This window comes from Aedes aegypti, chromosome 3, assembly GCF_002204515.2.
Source record: "Aedes aegypti strain LVP_AGWG chromosome 3, AaegL5.0 Primary Assembly, whole genome shotgun sequence".
Lineage (NCBI taxonomy): Eukaryota > Metazoa > Arthropoda > Insecta > Diptera > Culicidae > Aedes > Aedes aegypti.
In genome coordinates, this window is record NC_035109.1 from 246,728,131 (window position 1) to 246,746,197 (window position 18,067).

Consider the following 18,067-nt stretch of genomic DNA (forward strand, 5'->3'; position numbering starts at 1 on the left):
AATTAAAAAACTTTAACCTTCCAACATACATTGTTAGAATAATTCAAAGTTCTCTGTCAAATCGTACACTTCAGGTTAATTATCAGAACTCCAGATCTGAAAGACTTCCTGTAAGAGCTGGTGTTCCTCAAGGCAGCATTTTGGGACCAATATTTTACAATATTTTCACATCTGACTTACCTTAATTTTCTTCAGGGATATCAAAAATCTTTGTTTGCGGATGACACAGGCCTCTCCGCCAAAGGACGAACCCTGCGTGTCATCTGTAGTCGATTGCAAAAAAGTTTGGATATTTTTTCTTCGTACTTGCAAAAATGGAAGATTTCTCCTAATGCTTCCAAAACTCAACTAATAATATTCCCACATAAACCAAAAGCTCTTTATTTGAAACCTTCAAGTAGACATGTTGTCACGATGAGAGGGGTTCCAATAAATTGGTCAGATGAAGTTAAGTATCTAGGGCTCATGCTAGATAAGAATTTAACTTTCAAAAATCACATTGAGGGCATTCAAGCCAAATGTAATAAATATGTAAAATGTCTCTTATTAATAGAAAATCAAAACTTTGTCTTATGAACAAGCTTTTGATATTCAAACAAATTTTCAGGCCAGCCATGTTGTATGCTGTACCAATATGGACTAGGTGTTATAATACCAGGAAAAAAGCTCTGCAGAGAATTCAAAATAAAATTTTAAAAATGATTCTGAGGCTTCCTCCCTGGTATAGTACCAATGAATTACATAGAATATCCAATGTTGATACATTGGAACAAATGTCAAATAAAATAATTAATAATTTCAGGCAAAAATCGTTACAATCTTCTATTGCCACGATTAATGCGTTATATGTTTTGGTTAAGTTAGGTTAAGTTCCATGGAATCATGGTAAAAGTAGATCTATTTTGGGTGTATATGAAATTTTCACGAAACGCAACGCGAGACAAGTCATAACACTTATAGTTCTCACTATTGTCGATAGATTATAAACACCACACATATACGTATTTTTGGTTGGATTGGAGAACATTATTAAAAATAAGTTTCTCTAAATCCCATACGAGTACGAAGCTTCCAATTCTACCTAAATGCATAATCTGATTGAATTAAATAATATCAATACACCAATCATTGAAAATTTCAGTTTCAATCACGTCCACATTGCAAGCAAATGTTGACACACTTTTAATTGTTGTGCTCATCCTCTACAAACAAACGGTTTGCTCGTTCAGAGCGCCAGGATGTAAGCGGATCTCACTGAACAGGAAACAGCAAGGGATGCAGATTGCAAAAATATTTGTTGAACACATGCAAAAATAGTCATCAACAGTTGTGAGTTTGTTTTTTTTTCTGCTGACGAGAGGGTGTTAAAATATAAATGTTAGTTTAAATGGAAATTTATGTTCACCTCATGGGATTTCATTCGTTGCGTTTCCTATTTTATTCCTCGCGGAAACAGATGAAACGTGGGTCGTAATTGTTACAGTGTTGCTTTTCGTTGAACTGACTACGTTGTACACCGTGAAAGATGTTTCTTTACGAATTTGTTCGAAAGAAAAGTATATATCCCACACGGAATGAATCCTCCGGCTGCTCTCCAAAGTGATGGTTGTATGTTGCAACAATGTCTCATAGAAATTTTAATTTATTTTAAAAAGTAGTTTCATATGCAAAGACGACGAGCATCACGAAAATGTTACGTACCCGAGCCGTAATGTGTAAGGAAAAAGATGAAAGCTTCTTGACGGAAGGAGAGAATTGATAAGTGGAAGTAGCACTTCTACGAACACCTGAATGTCTCAGAGCGCATAGTAACAGCAGCTCGAATGAAAGAAAAAAAAACTCAAGCTCGCACTGATCAGCGAATATTTAACGTATTTCAATATTTTTTGTCAGTATATTTGTACATATACAGCCATTCCACGAAAAACCGAATTCCGTGAAAATTTGCTATTTTGTTCCTTATCTGAAATAAGGATACACGTGTTTTTGGATTTTTTAATTAGAGTGACCATTTCCGAAATAGGGTGACCAGAAAAATCGCGATTTTGCAAAATTTTTATTTTTTAAAAAATTATAACTTTTGAACCGCTTGACCAATTTTTAATTTTCTTGGACAAAATGGAAACTAAAAATTTTTACTTTTCAAGAAAAATACAAAATTTCACAAAAATTGTTTTTTACATGAAAAAATATCAAAATTTTCCGTTTTTTTTTGTGTTAGTCTTGGGACCAAAGGGGCTATTGCTGTTCTCATTTTCTTGTTTTTGAGCAAATTTTTATATATTTTTACGAAAATTTTTTTTTTCCAGGGTTCTATATTTTATGAAAAGTTGAAATAAACTTTCATTCCGTAAAAAAAGATTGAAAATCGGTTGAGCAGTTCAAAAGTTATGATATTTTCAAATTAAAAATCTGATGCACTGAGACCTACAGTGTGTGCCGATAAAAAGTGACTAATTTTTTATTTTCAAAAAAATATATTTCAAAAACTAGAAAACATACATCGCTGAAAGTATACGAAATATTGATTATTCCATAAAGATTGAACTATTGTTCCACCTTACTCCTTGCCAAACACTACGTTAACCAATGAATACCTTTTGCAAGGGTAGTTATAGACACTGTAGTGATGTAATAATCAGTTATTTGGCTGGACACATATCTTCAAAACCAATACGAGATTTTATCAATTTGAACTGATTAAAATGTTGCAAAAGTTCGACCTTAGTGGAATTATCAATATTTACAGAAAAACTATAACAGTTGAACATAAATAGATAACATACAGTGGACATTCAGCACCTTTGCTAAAATTTCGCTGAACTGACTTGTGTCAAGACATTTGCGCATTTTAATTTATATCATTTTTGGAATTCATTGTCTTAAATAACTTTTTTTTTTATGCAAGAGTTCAAAACTAATGTGGGGCAAAAGTTCGGATTTTAAACACAAAATATCTATACTTTTGTGAAAGGAACACCGTCTACCAGCCATAAAGTTATGCTTTCTTAAAAATACACATCAGAAATTTGCCCAAAAAGGGATTAAATGTAATATACTCAAAAATAACAGTTCTCACAAAACTGTTTTCAGTTTTCACACAAAACACAACACTGACTTTTTTTTCGCGCGATGATGCATTTTTCATCAAATTCAAAGATAATGTGTATATTAGACAAACATCGAAATTTCTGGGATTCAACCAGTCACCTAGTCCTAATTGCAATACTAAAACAAACTACCAGCCAAATTCTCATCGAATTTGGAGAAGATTAGGAGGTGCCTCAAGTCGAACTTGTGTTTTTTGGCTTTTTTTTACATTCAAAAATTTCTAACGAGAATTTGGAAAAACGAAAATCAAAATAAATACCACCAGTTGAACGTATTATTAGTACAGTTGACTCTCCCTTACTCGATATTCCGTATCTCGATATCGAGTTAGAGAACCATAGTCAAAGTTGGTTTTCATGGCTAACTCGATGGTCCCTTGCATCGGATTTGCACCGGTTATGTGTTCTGTAACTCGATACCTCCCTAACTCAATATCGAGTTAGGGAGAGTTGACTGTACTTTACAAATTTGGAGAACAGTGTATGCCAATTGGAGATGGTTTCGACTTTCTTCTTCTTCTTTCTGGCGTTACGTCCCAACTGGGTTAAAGCCTGCTTCTCAGATTAGTGTTCTTAAGAGCACTCCCACAGTTTTTAACTGAGAGCTTTCTTTGCCGATTGACCATTTTTGCATGTGTATATCGTGTGGCAGGTACGATGATACTATATGCCCTGGGATTCGAGAAAATTTCCTTTACGAAAAGATCCTCGACCAGCGGGATTCGAACTCACGACCCTCAGCATGGTCATGCTGAATACCTGCGCGTTTACCGCTACGGCTATCTGGGCCCCGTATCGACCTAATAAAATTAATTTCTGTTTATTAAAGTACCTGTAAAACATACATTCCTCTACAATATTTGTTCTACGAGATTCTTAACCCCATGCCTAATCATAAAAATTCAGCCGTAGTATCATTCTTTTGCCTTTTTTGAACATTATTGTAGTACATCATTTTTGTATCCGAATTACAGATAAATTGTAAAAAATCGTCGGAAATACGACATTCCTCATTTCCCGGCATTTAGAGCTGCTGCCGAATGGCGCAATTGCTGACATGTTACAAAATTGAACATAGTAGCTTTGCTTTTCAATGGACCAATGCACGAGTTCACGAATTTGACGTTTGAGCGGTGCCGAAATCACTCGTTGCCATGGTCACGTAAATATCACGGCACCGCTAAAACTTCAGATAGTGAACTCGTGCATCGGTTCATGGACCGATGCACAAGTTCACGAATTTGACGTTTGAGTGGTGCCATATTCACGGTGCCATATTTTTTTTTGGCAACACTGTTGTTGTTATTTAGCTGTAATTTTTGTCACTCCTAAATTACTGTTTTTATCCGTGTATCCGTGACATTTATTCGTTGTATTCATTGTCATCTGTGTATGGACCGATGCACACGTTCACTATGTGACGTTTGAGCGGTGCCGTGTTATTTACGTGACCATGGCAACGAGTGAATTCGGCACCGCTCAAACGTCAGATTAGTGAACTCGTGCATCGGTCCATTGACACTCGTATTGCTCAGTGCAACTGAAATTCAATAACATTAGACTCCACAACTTGTTCAATTCGTGCATTTATTTCTTGTGGAGTTGTGATAAAATTTGTTTCGTCGTATCATCAACCGCATTTGCGTACAAGAACCAGTCCAGCACAACAATATCTTCCCTGCAAGTTTTGGACCTCGACGCTGCATACCTGCAGGCGCTTCATCTTTCCTCGATCATATCGTGTTGATACTTCGTCACAAGCAAAATGCCTATGGTCTGCACTAGTTGCTCCGATGAAATCAAAGCTGATCATATTAAGATCACTTGCCAAGGATTTTGTAAGGCAGCGTTCCATGGAAACTGTAGTGGTCTATCTGTACATGCTATTGATGAAGCTGCCAAACACAGCCAACTATTCTATCTGTGCAACCCTTGTACCAAATTGATGAGTGATTTGCATCTACGTAGCACGATTCGCAGTGCGTACGAGGCCGGCCAAGAAAAGGTGTTAAGTGCGCATAATGAGATCGTCGAAAATTTGAAGCAGGAAATTATGACTGAACTGAAAAAGGAAATACGTTCTAGTGTTGCGACACTAGCTAATTCTTCATCTCGTACACCAATATCATCGAAAAGGATTGCCTCAAACGCAATTCCTAGTCGCCGCCTATTTAGCAAATCTCAAACGCATGTATTTCAGAAACAACCTATGGATTGCGGAACCGCTGAACCAATATCCCCTTCACTTGGAATAGGTGTTGTATCTATGCCCACGAGTCAACCGAAATGCTGGCTTTACCTCTCACGTATCTCTCGTGAAGTAACGACTGAACAAGTGTGCGAAATGGCAAAAAAACGTCTTGGGTCTGAGGACATCACAACTATTCGGCTAGTTGCCACTGGTCGCGACATCAACACGCTATCATTTCATCTCGTTCAAAATTGGTATCGACTGCAACTTGAAGGCCAAGGCTCTCTGCTCTTCAACATGGCCAAAACACTGAACGTCTCACCTACGGCGACAACGTCCAACATCCTCATCTGTGGAGGCGATGGCAGAATAGATGGAGTATCACCACGACGCATCGCACTAAGCAGTTTGGAGACCTCTTCACAATTTGACACAGTCCCGCCTTTTGCTGCCAGCGCTCATCTTAGTCGTCGTAGTCCTGATGTCAATTCTGTCCAAGAGGTTCTCCAGCCTGCCATTTCAGGCAAGTATTTTCATCAATTAGAACTCTCAGCTTCTGATATTACTCCAGAGTAGCAGAGACCAAACTTCGCCGAAGCTGGGATGCACTTTATATGGTACTATGGAAGCCCCTAAGCCCCCTAGTTCAGTCGAGCCCGTAGAAAAATTCAACCTCCATCAGCATTCCTGCCTTCAAAGTCATCCCGGTCCTGAATCTAGGGTCGGCAATGGGGTCTTCCAAACCGCTCCCATCGGCAAGTACCCGACGCTGAACAATTGTGCCTCTCCTCATGACATTCTCATTCGCAGCCCTATATCCGGCGGCGGAGTTCTGCTAGCCATCCGTTCCTGCTTCAAGTCACGCCAGATGTTCATTCCGGAAATTAATGTCATCGAGCAGCTATGGGTCTCAGTGTTACTCTCCGAAGCAAAAACTTTCATTTGCGTCGTCTATTTTCCACCCGATCGTGTCAACGACGTTAACCTCATGGAAAAACATGTCGAATCGATTAATTTGATCATAGGTCAGATGCCCCCAAATGACAACATTATCATTGTCGGCGATTTCAATCTTCGTTTTGTAAACTGGAATTGAAATGCCCAAGGATTTTATTATCCCGATGTCGCCCATTCTAGTGGAACGGTTTCGTCTGGATGCCTGCTGGATGGCTACAGAACTGCTTGTCTCAGACAACTGAATGGTGTTAAAAACGACAACGGACGCACGTTGGATTTATGCTTCGTTAGCGATGAAATGTGCGCTCATTGCAATATCACACGAGCTCCATCTATGTTGGTTAAGGTGTGTAGGCATCACCCTCCTCTACAACTTTCGATAAAGACCAATACTAAATTTACCTTCGAGGATGCGGAAGTTAGTACTTTTTTCTATGATTTCGGTAGTGCCGATTTTGATAGTATGAACTCGTTTCTAATGAATGTACATTGGGCTGAAGTACTTCGCGATTGTGATGCCGATCGGTCTGCCTCAATAGTTAGCAATATTTTGCTCTACGCCATTGACCAGTATGTACCAAAAAAGCTTAACCGAGTAATAGCTCACCCTGCCTGGTCGAACTCGCACCTTAAACGTCTTAAAAGGGAAAAACGGAAAGCTTTGAGAAAATTCAGCAAACATAAAACTCCATCATCCAGGCACGGTATTTACGAGCAAATCAACACTATAAGCGATTGAATTGGAAACTATTTCTTGCTCACCAAGAACGCCTACAGAGACGCTTGAAATCAAACCCTAAAAGTTTCTGGCGGTATGTTAGCGATCAACGCAAGGAGACTAGACTCCCCCGTTCAATGACCAACGGAATGTTGGAAGCCTCTTCCACTGAAGAAATTGCCGAACTCTTTCTTGTGCAATTCAGCAACGTTTTTTCCAATCCATCGACTAGTAGCCGAGACATAATGGATGCAGCTGCTAGCGTACCAGCTTATTCGGCTGTAGGACCTCATCACTTGATAACTGATGAGATGATTCTTTTCAATTGATCACTCAAAGGGGTTTTTCCCTCTTCCAAATTTTAGTGAAAATAAATAAATAAATAAATAATAATAACTGATGAGATGGTTTTGTCTGCTGCGAAGCGCTTAAAAAAATCTACCGGCTGTGGCCCCGACGGTATTCCCTCTGTCGACCTCAAACAATGTATTAATGCAATTTCTTATCCTTTGACGTTGATTTTCAACTCATCGCTGGAATTGGATTGTTCCCCAGCTGTTGGAACGAATCTTTCGCCAAGTTTGACTGGGAATAAGTGATAGTCTGCAAACCTGGTTGCGATCGTATCTAACAGGACGCACTATGTGCGTAAAGATTGGAGATCATCGTTCCGCATCGTTTCGTGTTACATCCGGAGTACCGCAATTCAGTCATCTTGGGCCGTTTCTCTTCCTGCTCTACATGAAAGACATTAAGTGTCAAAAAAAATCTTACGCAGATGACCTCAAATTGTACTGTGTAATTACAAAACCAAGTGACGCCCTATTTCTGCAACAGCAACTAGAAGTGTTTGCAAACTGGTGCGAGAAAAACAGAATGGTTCTCAATGCTTCCAAATGCTCTGTTTGGCAGTAAACGTTCAATGTATCTCCACGAATATACTTTGGCCGGTGCAGCGGTAAAGCGTGAAAATGCTGTGAAGAATCTCGGAGTAATCTTGGACTCCAAGCTGACGTATAAAGAGCATGTATCCTACATCGTATCGAAGGCGTCATCTCAACTAGGCTTTCTATTTCGTTTTGGCAAACACTTCCAGGACATTTATTGTTTGAAAGCCTTGTATTGTGCCTGGGTGCGTTCTACGTTGGAGTACTCGGCCGTAGTGTGGGCACCGTTCTACCAAAACGGTATGCGTAGAATAGAGGGTGTGCAGCGAAAATTTGTACGTTACGTGCTTCGTAATTTACCGTAGATTACGATCGTAATAATCTACCCAGCTACGTTGACCGCTGTAAATTGATACACCTTGACCTCTTGAGTGTTAGACGTGACGTAGCTAAAGCCTGCTTCGTCAGTGACCTCCTTAATTTGCACGTCGATTGTCCGGAGCTTCTGAGTCAACTGAACGTGAATATTAGAAGACGAGCACTACGTTCGAATGATTTTCTGCAAATCGACAGATCGAGGACAAACTACGGCATGAATGATCCCGTGAAAAGTATGTGTCGTGTTTTTGTTGCCTGTTTCGAGGGCTTTGAATTTGGTTTAAGTAGAAATAGATTAAGACACAATTTTTTGAGTGTGCTTTCTGTGTAATGTTAGATTTTTGTGTTTTATAATCTAAGTTTTGTCATTTGGGAGTTTAAAACCTGTTGACGTACAAAAATATAAATAAATAAACAAAAACTGTAGAGGAATGTATGTTTTACAGGTACTTTAATGAACAGAAATCTATTTTATTAGGTCGAAACAATCTCCAATTGGCATACACTGTTCTCAAAAGTTGTAAAGTACTAATAACACGTTCAACTGGTGGTATTCATTTTAATTTTCGTTTTTCCAAATTCTCGTTAGAAATTTTTGAATGTAAAAATAAAAGCCAAAAAACACAAATTCGACATGAGGCACCTCCTAATCTTCTCCAAATTGGATGAAAATTTGGCTGGTAGTTTGTTTTAGTATTGCAGTATTGCCTAGTCCTAGGGGGTGACTGGTTGAATCCCAGAAATTTCGATGTTTGTGAAATGGTCTAATGTATATTTTATGCAATTTACAAATTCTCCTATGGCTAATGGCTCTAACGAACTTTTGCCTCGCTGATGCGAACTTTTGTCCCACTATGGATCGAAATTGGTTTCCAAAAATTTATTTGAAAACTATACACCTTCAAGCATTCTTACGATAAATTCAGCTACGCCTTACACAAAAAATCTTTTAATTTTTATATCTGTTCTATTAAATTAAAGAAAAGTTCTAACAGTGCAACATAATAGCCCGGGTTTCTTTGGCCCGTTTGTGTCTTACTTTTCAAAAGCTTGAAAATTTTGTATCAGTCTGACGAGTGCCTATGAATACAGCGTGGAATCGATCTACCATTTCATGCTGAAGAACATTGGCTGTAGGAAGCGATTTTCTCATGATATTAAGTCTGCCATTTTTTGGCTCGTGTAAGAGATTGTTGCGCTCTACGGGTGATCCGGGGGCAAGAAAATGTTCTCGGACGAAGCAGCCGAAGGAACAACATTCCCTTCTATATAGCAGCAGGAGTGTGTCTGAAGTATGCATGAAATTTAAATGAGCAGACTGAGACTGGAAAAGGCGCTGCTGGGGTCGAATCCTGTTATAGCTATCACTTTGTTGACTGTGGCGGGTTGAGAGGTGACCGAATTGATGTAGGCATAAAATTAAAAGACGATATTTCGTGGAAAGGTGATGAGAGTTGAAAGTGAACCAGAGTTCTTGCGATTTTTTCTGTTGTTTCCTTGCTTCCTGCTTTCTGGAAACATGTTACCTTATACTTACTTACTTATAATATTGAGGGCAACAATTATGATACTGTTGGTTTGAGGTATTGAGATATAATATGATTGAGTGTTAGATACAACCTTCTGGTAACTGAAATGCAGTTGAATTAGTGTTTAACATTAACATAAGGTTTTTTATTCTATGCCATTTATGTATTATTTCCCAAATATTGACAAGTGTACAAAGGTGGTGTGCAATATGTAATTGGCAATCTATCCCAGTTTTTGTTTCGAGATCATTATTGTTTAATTACAAAAACAAAAATCAGTTTACAATAATCAATGAGCCCTTGTTATTGATTTATCTAAACTATTTATATACAACTTTTCTGATAACCTGGTGAGCACAAACATAGACTTATGTGATATTTTTTATATTCCACAGGGCTTATTTTTGATTTTCCACTGTAATTACACGAGGATCACTTGAACCAGAAAGGTAAGATTCTTTAATACTATTTCTAGAGTATCACTTTTGAAACAATATTTTCTCAAAGATAAGTAGTTGCAACTCACCAGAAACTACGTAAACCTATTGTACAAATTACTCTGTAATCAAGATTAAAGCGATTTCAGCCAAAGACTGCACAGACCGTGTTTTCCTAACAGTAGACAAAAAAACACATAAACACTCAGTTGAATAGTTTTTTCGTTTGACAAAATATATGACGGCACTAATCAAAAATATATGGCTGCGCGACGAAGAATATCTAGGAACATTTGGGACCTTTCTTAGCCGAGTGGAGACCGCAGCTACAAAGCTATGCTAAAGGTCTCTGGGTTCGATTCCCGATTGGTCCAGGATCTTCTTGTAATGTAAATTTCTTTGACTTCTTTGGGAATAGAGTATTATCGTATTTGCCACACGATATACGAATGCGAAAATGGCAACTTTGGCAAAGAAAGCTGTCAGCTAATAACTGTGGAAGTGCTCATTGAACACTAAGCTGAGAATCAGGCTCTGTCCCAGTGAGGACGGTTATGCCAAGAAGAAGATGAAGAATATACTTGAAAATCTGTTTTTCACAACATTCATGCATGAAGAACATAAAAGATGTCATAATTATGGAATCTAGGCGAAAAAAATGGAATTTGGTTCAAAAACACCGTGAAAAAGGCTAGTGTCCGGCTTTCAAATCTTTACAGAAGTTTATCGAGCCAGAAATGAAAAGACTGTTCAACAAAAATATTTAGAATTCCTCTTTCAATGTCAATTTTAATATTTGTTCACTTAAAAAAGTAGGAAATTTTCAATCCAAAGGACATACGATTGGAAGTAAGGACATGTCCTCCCAAAGAATACCACCTGGTAAGCCTAGACGGGAGTGAAGTGGACTAAAATGATATCACATGTTTGTTCGTGTAAAGCAGAACGCTGAAATTGAAAATATATAGTTCCATATTGGTCTTGCTTAATCTTAATCTTAAATGCATGATTCTGAATCGTTGTAGATGGGGCGGAATATCTCTGCTGTTGTTGTGTCATATTTTTTCTATACTCGAAAGACCTTCCTACCCGATAAAAGTTGGGCCATGTGTGTACGGTAGCCAGGAGCCAGAAACCCATATCGATGTGAGATGTAAGCAATCGCATTTGAATACAGTTGGTTGCTGGTTTCGGATCGAGTGCTCCTATGGAATCAAGAAACTCCTTACTGTTCGAATAACTTCAAGAAGATGAGACATGAAATTGAAAAAGAAGGAATATTATTTCCTTTTGGTTCGACATACATGGTGTAACGGCACTTGAGGTGATAGAAATACGAATTCTCTATGCGAAACGAAAGCAAAATTACAGAAACGCATTTTACCCGAGCTGCTTTGGGACAACTGCTGGAGCAAATACTTGTTCCGGGAATAGCAGTTTTTTTTTCATTCTGGTGGGGTTCAGTCAAAAAAAAAATGAATATAAAATGAAATGAAAACGAAATTGTGTCATGTTTTATTCCAGGGCATAGGTTAGGTTCTCTGAGAGTCCAACTGATGGTTCTCGTTCTGTAATCAGCATTGAGCCTTATTAGTTTTACAAATTCATTGATATGGTGTTTGTTTCTTCCGCTTCGAACGAAAATGGAGCATGAAATTGTAGTAAAACAAACTTACAAACTAATTCAAAATGTTTTTTTTTCAAGTTTGTGCTTCCTCTTGTTGTGGCAAGAAGTTTGTCCGTAAATGGAAGTATATACTTGTGTACTTATTCCACATACAAAATATGCGTCCGTTTCCGTTGTTCGGCTTTATTCACTCGCCAAATTCGTTCGGATTGTGATTTGGATTGTTTTGGAAATGTTTTTTTTTCAAGTTTGTGCTTCCTCTTGTTGTGGCAAGAAGTTTGTCCGTAAATGGAAGTATATACTTGTGTACTTATTCCACATACAAAATATGCGTCCGTTTCCGTTGTTCGGCTTTATTCACTCGCCAAATTCGTTCGGATTGTGATTTGGATTGTAGATGCGACCATGGCTGGTTCAGACGTTCTGATAGAGAAAAGTTAATCCCAGTTGGACTGTTCCATTGGATGAACAGATGTGTTCGCCTGGGGTCTTTCTTATCTCAGCAGTAAGCTGCAGGACTACAATAGTACAATACAAGACCACTTTGTAAGCGCCTCGGTGCCCCGACAGACCGTTATTATGTAAAAAAGTTGTCCATCAAATCTGAGTACACAGCTTGATTCCATAGCTTGATAGAGTGGAAGTCCTAGTGACGTTGATACTTAAGTAGTACTTATTGGGGATTTGTTTGAAGTTGTTAAAAACTTTGTTAATCTTCGAAGACTTTTGACATATGACAATCATGTTTTCCGTGTAGTTATAATCATGTTATGGCTGAGAATGTTGAACATGATATTTTTACATAAAGTGCTAATGGCAATACTCGGTGGAAAACTAGACGTAAACAACAAAAGTAATACAAGATGTACCAAGGAGCAAATTTGATTAAGCAAAATATATACGGCAGATTTTGGTGGGCTGGTCACTTAGTGTGAAATTCAAAAAATAAGCTATTGATTAATAATATTCACTATTGAATGCTTCACGTTTATCAAACATAAAATCAATTTAATTTTAAAATTTTTATTTCTAAGATTTAATTTAATTTAACTAAGCTTACTAATTTGAGCCATGTAAAACATACTTAAGCTACTTCGGTAAGTTAAGTCAGTTGTAAATATTTCTAATTATTACAACGGTCACAGTTATATACTAGCCCAGAACAGTTTGGCCAACTTTTTGAACGTTTTCGTAGTTTTTATTTTGGTGCTATTGCAAAATTTTAATAGGGATTATATTGAATTTTTACGTCAAAAACTTCAAATCAAGATTTCTCGAGATTCCTCCTAGGGATTTTTTAAATAATTGGCCCAAATGTGCAGAATGACCTCAGGACTCTGTACTTAGATTTGATGGACATTTTGTTTACATAATAACGGTCTGTCGGGGCACCGTGGCCTGGGTTGGATTTCCGGACTGGTACGATATGTTTTCAAGTTGAAAATTTTTCCGACTAGACTAACATTCGAAAACACTTTATGTTACAAAATTCATGAATCGATGTTAAAGTTGGAGTTTTCATTCCAAGGAACAATTTGAGTTTCATGAATTACTTCCAGAGTGCTATAAACCAACGCCTGTAAAACCATGGTCAAGGTACTTTTGCCTTCATAGCATCCACCAAAATCTCTTGCAGAGTAGAACTTGACTAGTTGGGTCACTCTAGAAGAGATTAATAAAGCAATATAGTATTTATGATAGCAGATGAATGCTACTTATATTAGAAAATGATTTTATCGTAGCGTTTCATGATTTACGAAAATGAAATGATCTTGACAGTACACGGAGACGGAATTCAACTCAATTTTGGGTTGTTTCAACGCAATTCCGTAGTTGAGCCCAATAACTCAATTTTGGCTAAATTTCCAAGGTCCCCACTAGGTAGTTTGGCTTTGATTCCATTAGAAAAATATACTCAATTTTGGGTTGATTTAACGCAAAATTGAGTTCTTTCGACCCAAACATGAGAAAAGTTGCATTTACCCAAATTTGGCTTATTGGGCCAAAGTACCCCCATTGGGTAGATGCAGCTCTCTCTATTTTTGACAACATTCGTGTGGGAGAAAGAGAAAACCGAGTGCTTTGGGTTGAAACTATAATCGATATACTTAATTTTGGGTAAAGTAAACTCAAAAATTAAGTAAAAATATTTCTCCGTGTAGAGTTTTCAAATTTCCCGGGATTTGATTTCCCGGGAAACGGGAAATAAAATTACCATTTCCCGAGAAATCCCGGGATCCCGGGAAATGCTGAAAAACGTCAAAATAAAGCAAATTTGGTGGATTTTTATTTTTCAAATTATTCGTATTTCGTGTAGGGTCGGTGTTCCCTTAGTAGACAGTCCCCTATAGTGGCACTAGTAGCTTTTTACGGCCGTTTGGCTACAAATCGTTGCAATACATTTTTAACATGAAGCTCAGGAACAACTTACTTAAGTGCCATTGATACACAACTCGATTTTGCTAAAAAAAAATGATCGATATATAGTTTTGCCTATAATTTAAGCTTCCTTGCATCTATAGGAAACCTATTGTTCCTATAGAAGCACTACTAAGGAAAACTATTTTTCATAAAACATTAGAACTGTTTTATATCAATCAAAAGCTTTTGATCCACTTTTTAAAGCAAAAATGTAAAAATTTTGTAAAAACATGGTTTTGATTTGTATTTTGCTTTGTATTATAGGCTATAGTAGCACAAGCGACAATAAACACAATTTTCGTGTTTTTTTTTACAAAACCGTGATAAAAACTTTCAGACGTAAAAAACAATGCCACTGGCTTTATTTTCTTCGAATATTTGTTCTTATTCATGCGGCTTTAACGACCCTGTATGTATTTTATACCAGTAAATTTGTTGGTTATTTCTGTTCTTTATGAGTAATTTATTCATGTTTCTCTAAAGAAATGATAGCTTCATTTCAAACGCTAGGCTTCAGAACAACAAAGTTTATAGCATTAAGCAAAAGTCCTCGTGGAGTTTATTCTTGATCCATTTAGAGTCTTTATATTAAAAATTGTGACTGTTACATCTATGAAAACTTTATAAGCCTACTGAATTCATAGAAAAGATTCCTTGAAAAATTCCTTTATTTTATATAGCAAAATTCGTCAAAAACCGATATCTATTTAATGAACAACTAACTCATTACAAAAAAAAATCAGCATCGAAATGTAAATGGTGCGATGGTTTTTGTTTGAAAATAGATATTAATTTCTTTTTTTATAAAGCTTCCCGGGAAATATGAAAATTCCGGGAAATACGGGAATCCCGGGAAACAGAAAATCATTTCCCGGGAAACGGGAATCCCGGAAAATCTCAATTCCTGGGAAATGTTCCCGGGAATGAAAACTCTACTTGACAGACAGTACAAAACGCCCAACTTCATTCACATGATTGAGGCTTTTTCACACGTTTATATGGTTAGGGGGAGATCCACGACTATCGGACACCTAAGCCGCTAGAATCCTTATTCAAAAACTATTCATTTTATGCGGTCTTGGTGATCATTTATGATAAATATTATCATTTTTGTAGCGTATCAGGTATCAGGTATCAGAAGGCCGGCTCCAAAGGCACGTTCCCCACCAGTTGGAAGATTTGTGCCATCGCCATATTTGAGCCTATTTCATCATCTACCCGATGGGAGAGGAAAGGGAAGGGAAAGATGGGAGGAAATAGGAGTGGGGTCCCTTGAAGATGGAAGATCGCATTAGCGAAATGAGAGCATGTAGCTCCATACCACAATGGGTTCGAACAGCGCCCTAAAAAGGGCACTGCAAAACGCATGAGCGTAAAGAGAGCCTATAGCTCATTACCACAGCGGGTTAAGAATAGCAGAATGTCCTGAAGATTCAGGCTTCTGAATTCAGTTTCACTTAATAAGTGTTTGCCAAGTAATTGGAATCACATTTGCGCAAAAACTGGACAGTTACATATCAGGTGATACGAAGTTCCATAATCGGAGTCACAACTATCACACACAAATGAGTCAGCACGCTGAATATTTGCCATGTGATAGTTGAGTCGGCAGTGGCCTGTCAACGCTCTGACCAAGAGACTGCAATTCTGATTTGACAGATTTGTTAAATACTTCGCCACCCTTGGAGATGGCTCAGTAATGTACAATTTTGTTTGACGACACGACTCCAAATTATTCCAATATTGCTTGTGCTGAGTTGCCGCCCAAGAGTTTATCTTAAGCTTCACCCAGCACTTCGAAATTGGAATAGCCGGCTCAGGACCAATGAAGTCATGCGATGCTCCATCGCGAGCTAGCTCATCAGCCAATTCATTTCCAGCGATGGAAGAATGGCCAGGTACCCATACAAGGTTTACAGAGTTGACTGAATTCAGTTCCTCAATTTGAGTTCAACATGCGATAACAAGCTTCGACCTTGAGTTGGCCGAAGCGAGAGCTTTTATAGCAGCTTGACTATCTGAACAGAAGTATATGACTTTACCCATTACGCGCTGTTGAAGTGCTGATTGCACTCCACACATAAGAGCAAATATTTCCGCCTGAAAAACGGTGCAGTTTCTACCAAGTGAGTAAAACTGATTCAGCCTTAGCTCACGAGAATATACTCCTGCACCAGCTCTACCTTCAAGAAGGGAGCCATCAGTGTAACATACTATATTGTTTGATATACTTCTTTCCAAATAGCCAGACGTCCACTCTTCCCGTGAAGGGAATTATGTGATAAATGTCCTGTAAGGAAAGTGACAAGCAACTGTGAGATCACTTGGAGCAAGGACAATTTTGTCCCAATTCACCAAAAGTGGAAACAACGAAGTGTGTGTAGATCTACGGTTCACTGGATTTTTCTCCAGTAGATCCAGTACCCATAAACGGTAAGAGCAAGAAAGTGCTTCTTGTTTAAGATATATGTGTAGTGGCGCAACGACGAAAAGGGCCTCGAGCGCTGCTGTGGGAGTTGTAGAGAACGCACCAGACATCGCCATCAAGCACATCCTTTGGAGATGGCCCAATTTTGATTGGATTGTTCTCACTTCGCCCTTTTGCCACCACACAAGACATCCATATGCCAATATTGGTCGAACAACTGTTGTGTAAATCCTTTTGATATATTTGGGTTTGAGGCCCCAAGTTTTACCAAAGGTTCGCCGGCATTGACCGAAGGCCATACAAGCTTTTTTGACTCTGAAATCAATGTGAGCTGTCCATAAAAGTTTGGAATCTAGAATGACTCCGACATACTTTACTTGATCAGTCACATTAATCTCAGTGCCAAAAAGACGTAAAGGTCGAATTCCATCGCGGTTTCGTCTTTCCGTAAAAAGAACAATAGATGTTTTGTTCGGGTTAACCGAAAGGCCATATTGGCAACACCAACTCTCGACTACCTGAAGAGCACTTTGCATCAGGTCAAATAGGGTGCTTATGCACATACCAACTATCAGAGCTAGATAGTCGTCGACAAATCCATATGTTGGAAAACCGCTATTATTGAGTTGCCTCAATAGCGTATCTGCTACGAGATTCCACAAAAGTGGTGACAAGACTCCCCCTTGGGGGCATCCGCAAACACTCAATTTTCGAATCGCTGCTTGACGCAATGTCGAGAAGAGATGTCGGTTTTTGAGCATTTGATGAATCCAATTTGTAATCATTGTAGGTAGCCCATGGTTTCGTGCTGCTTCCAATAAGGCGTCGAAAGACACGTTATCAAAGGCACCCTCAATATCCAAGAAAACACCCAAGCAGGATTGATTCTGAGCGAATGCTTTCTCGATATCGTATACAACTTTGTGTAAAAGAGTCACAGTGGACTTTCCAGATTGGTAAGCATGTTGATTCACATGAAGAGGCATGTTTGCCAAATAAACATCACGGATGTAATGATCGATAATGCGTTCCAGACATTTCAGAAGAAAAGAGGTCAGACTTATTGGTCTAAAACTCTTCGCTTCTTCATACGACGCACGTCCTCCTTTCGGGATAAACTTTACAGTAATATCACGCCAGGATCTGGGAATATACCCGGTAGCAAAACTGCTTACAAGTAGCTTTTTCAAAACATGTTTGATAAACTCAAACCCCTTTTGGAGCAGAACAGGATAAATCCCATCCGCTCCTGGAGATTTGAAAGGAGCAAAACTATTAAGTGCCCATTGAATCGATTCAGTAGTTACGATACTGCGAGCCGAGGCCAGAGACTCGTAACTACATGAAAAGACATTTGGTTCATCCGTAGATGCTATGTCCACAC

The 18,067-nt window shown here is 38.3% G+C and overlaps 1 protein-coding gene across 2 annotated transcripts in view; it reads left to right on the forward strand.

Moving 5' to 3' along the window:
- Nucleotides 1–18,067, forward strand: part of LOC5565217 (protein Fe65 homolog) — a 300,368-nt gene that overhangs the window by 6,801 nt on the left and 275,500 nt on the right. For both annotated transcript variants that reach the window (XM_021851272.1, XM_021851270.1), the window contains exon 2: nt 10,166–10,219. The gene's annotated coding sequence lies outside the window, so the exon portion shown is untranslated. The remainder of the gene's footprint in view (nt 1–10,165; nt 10,220–18,067) is intronic.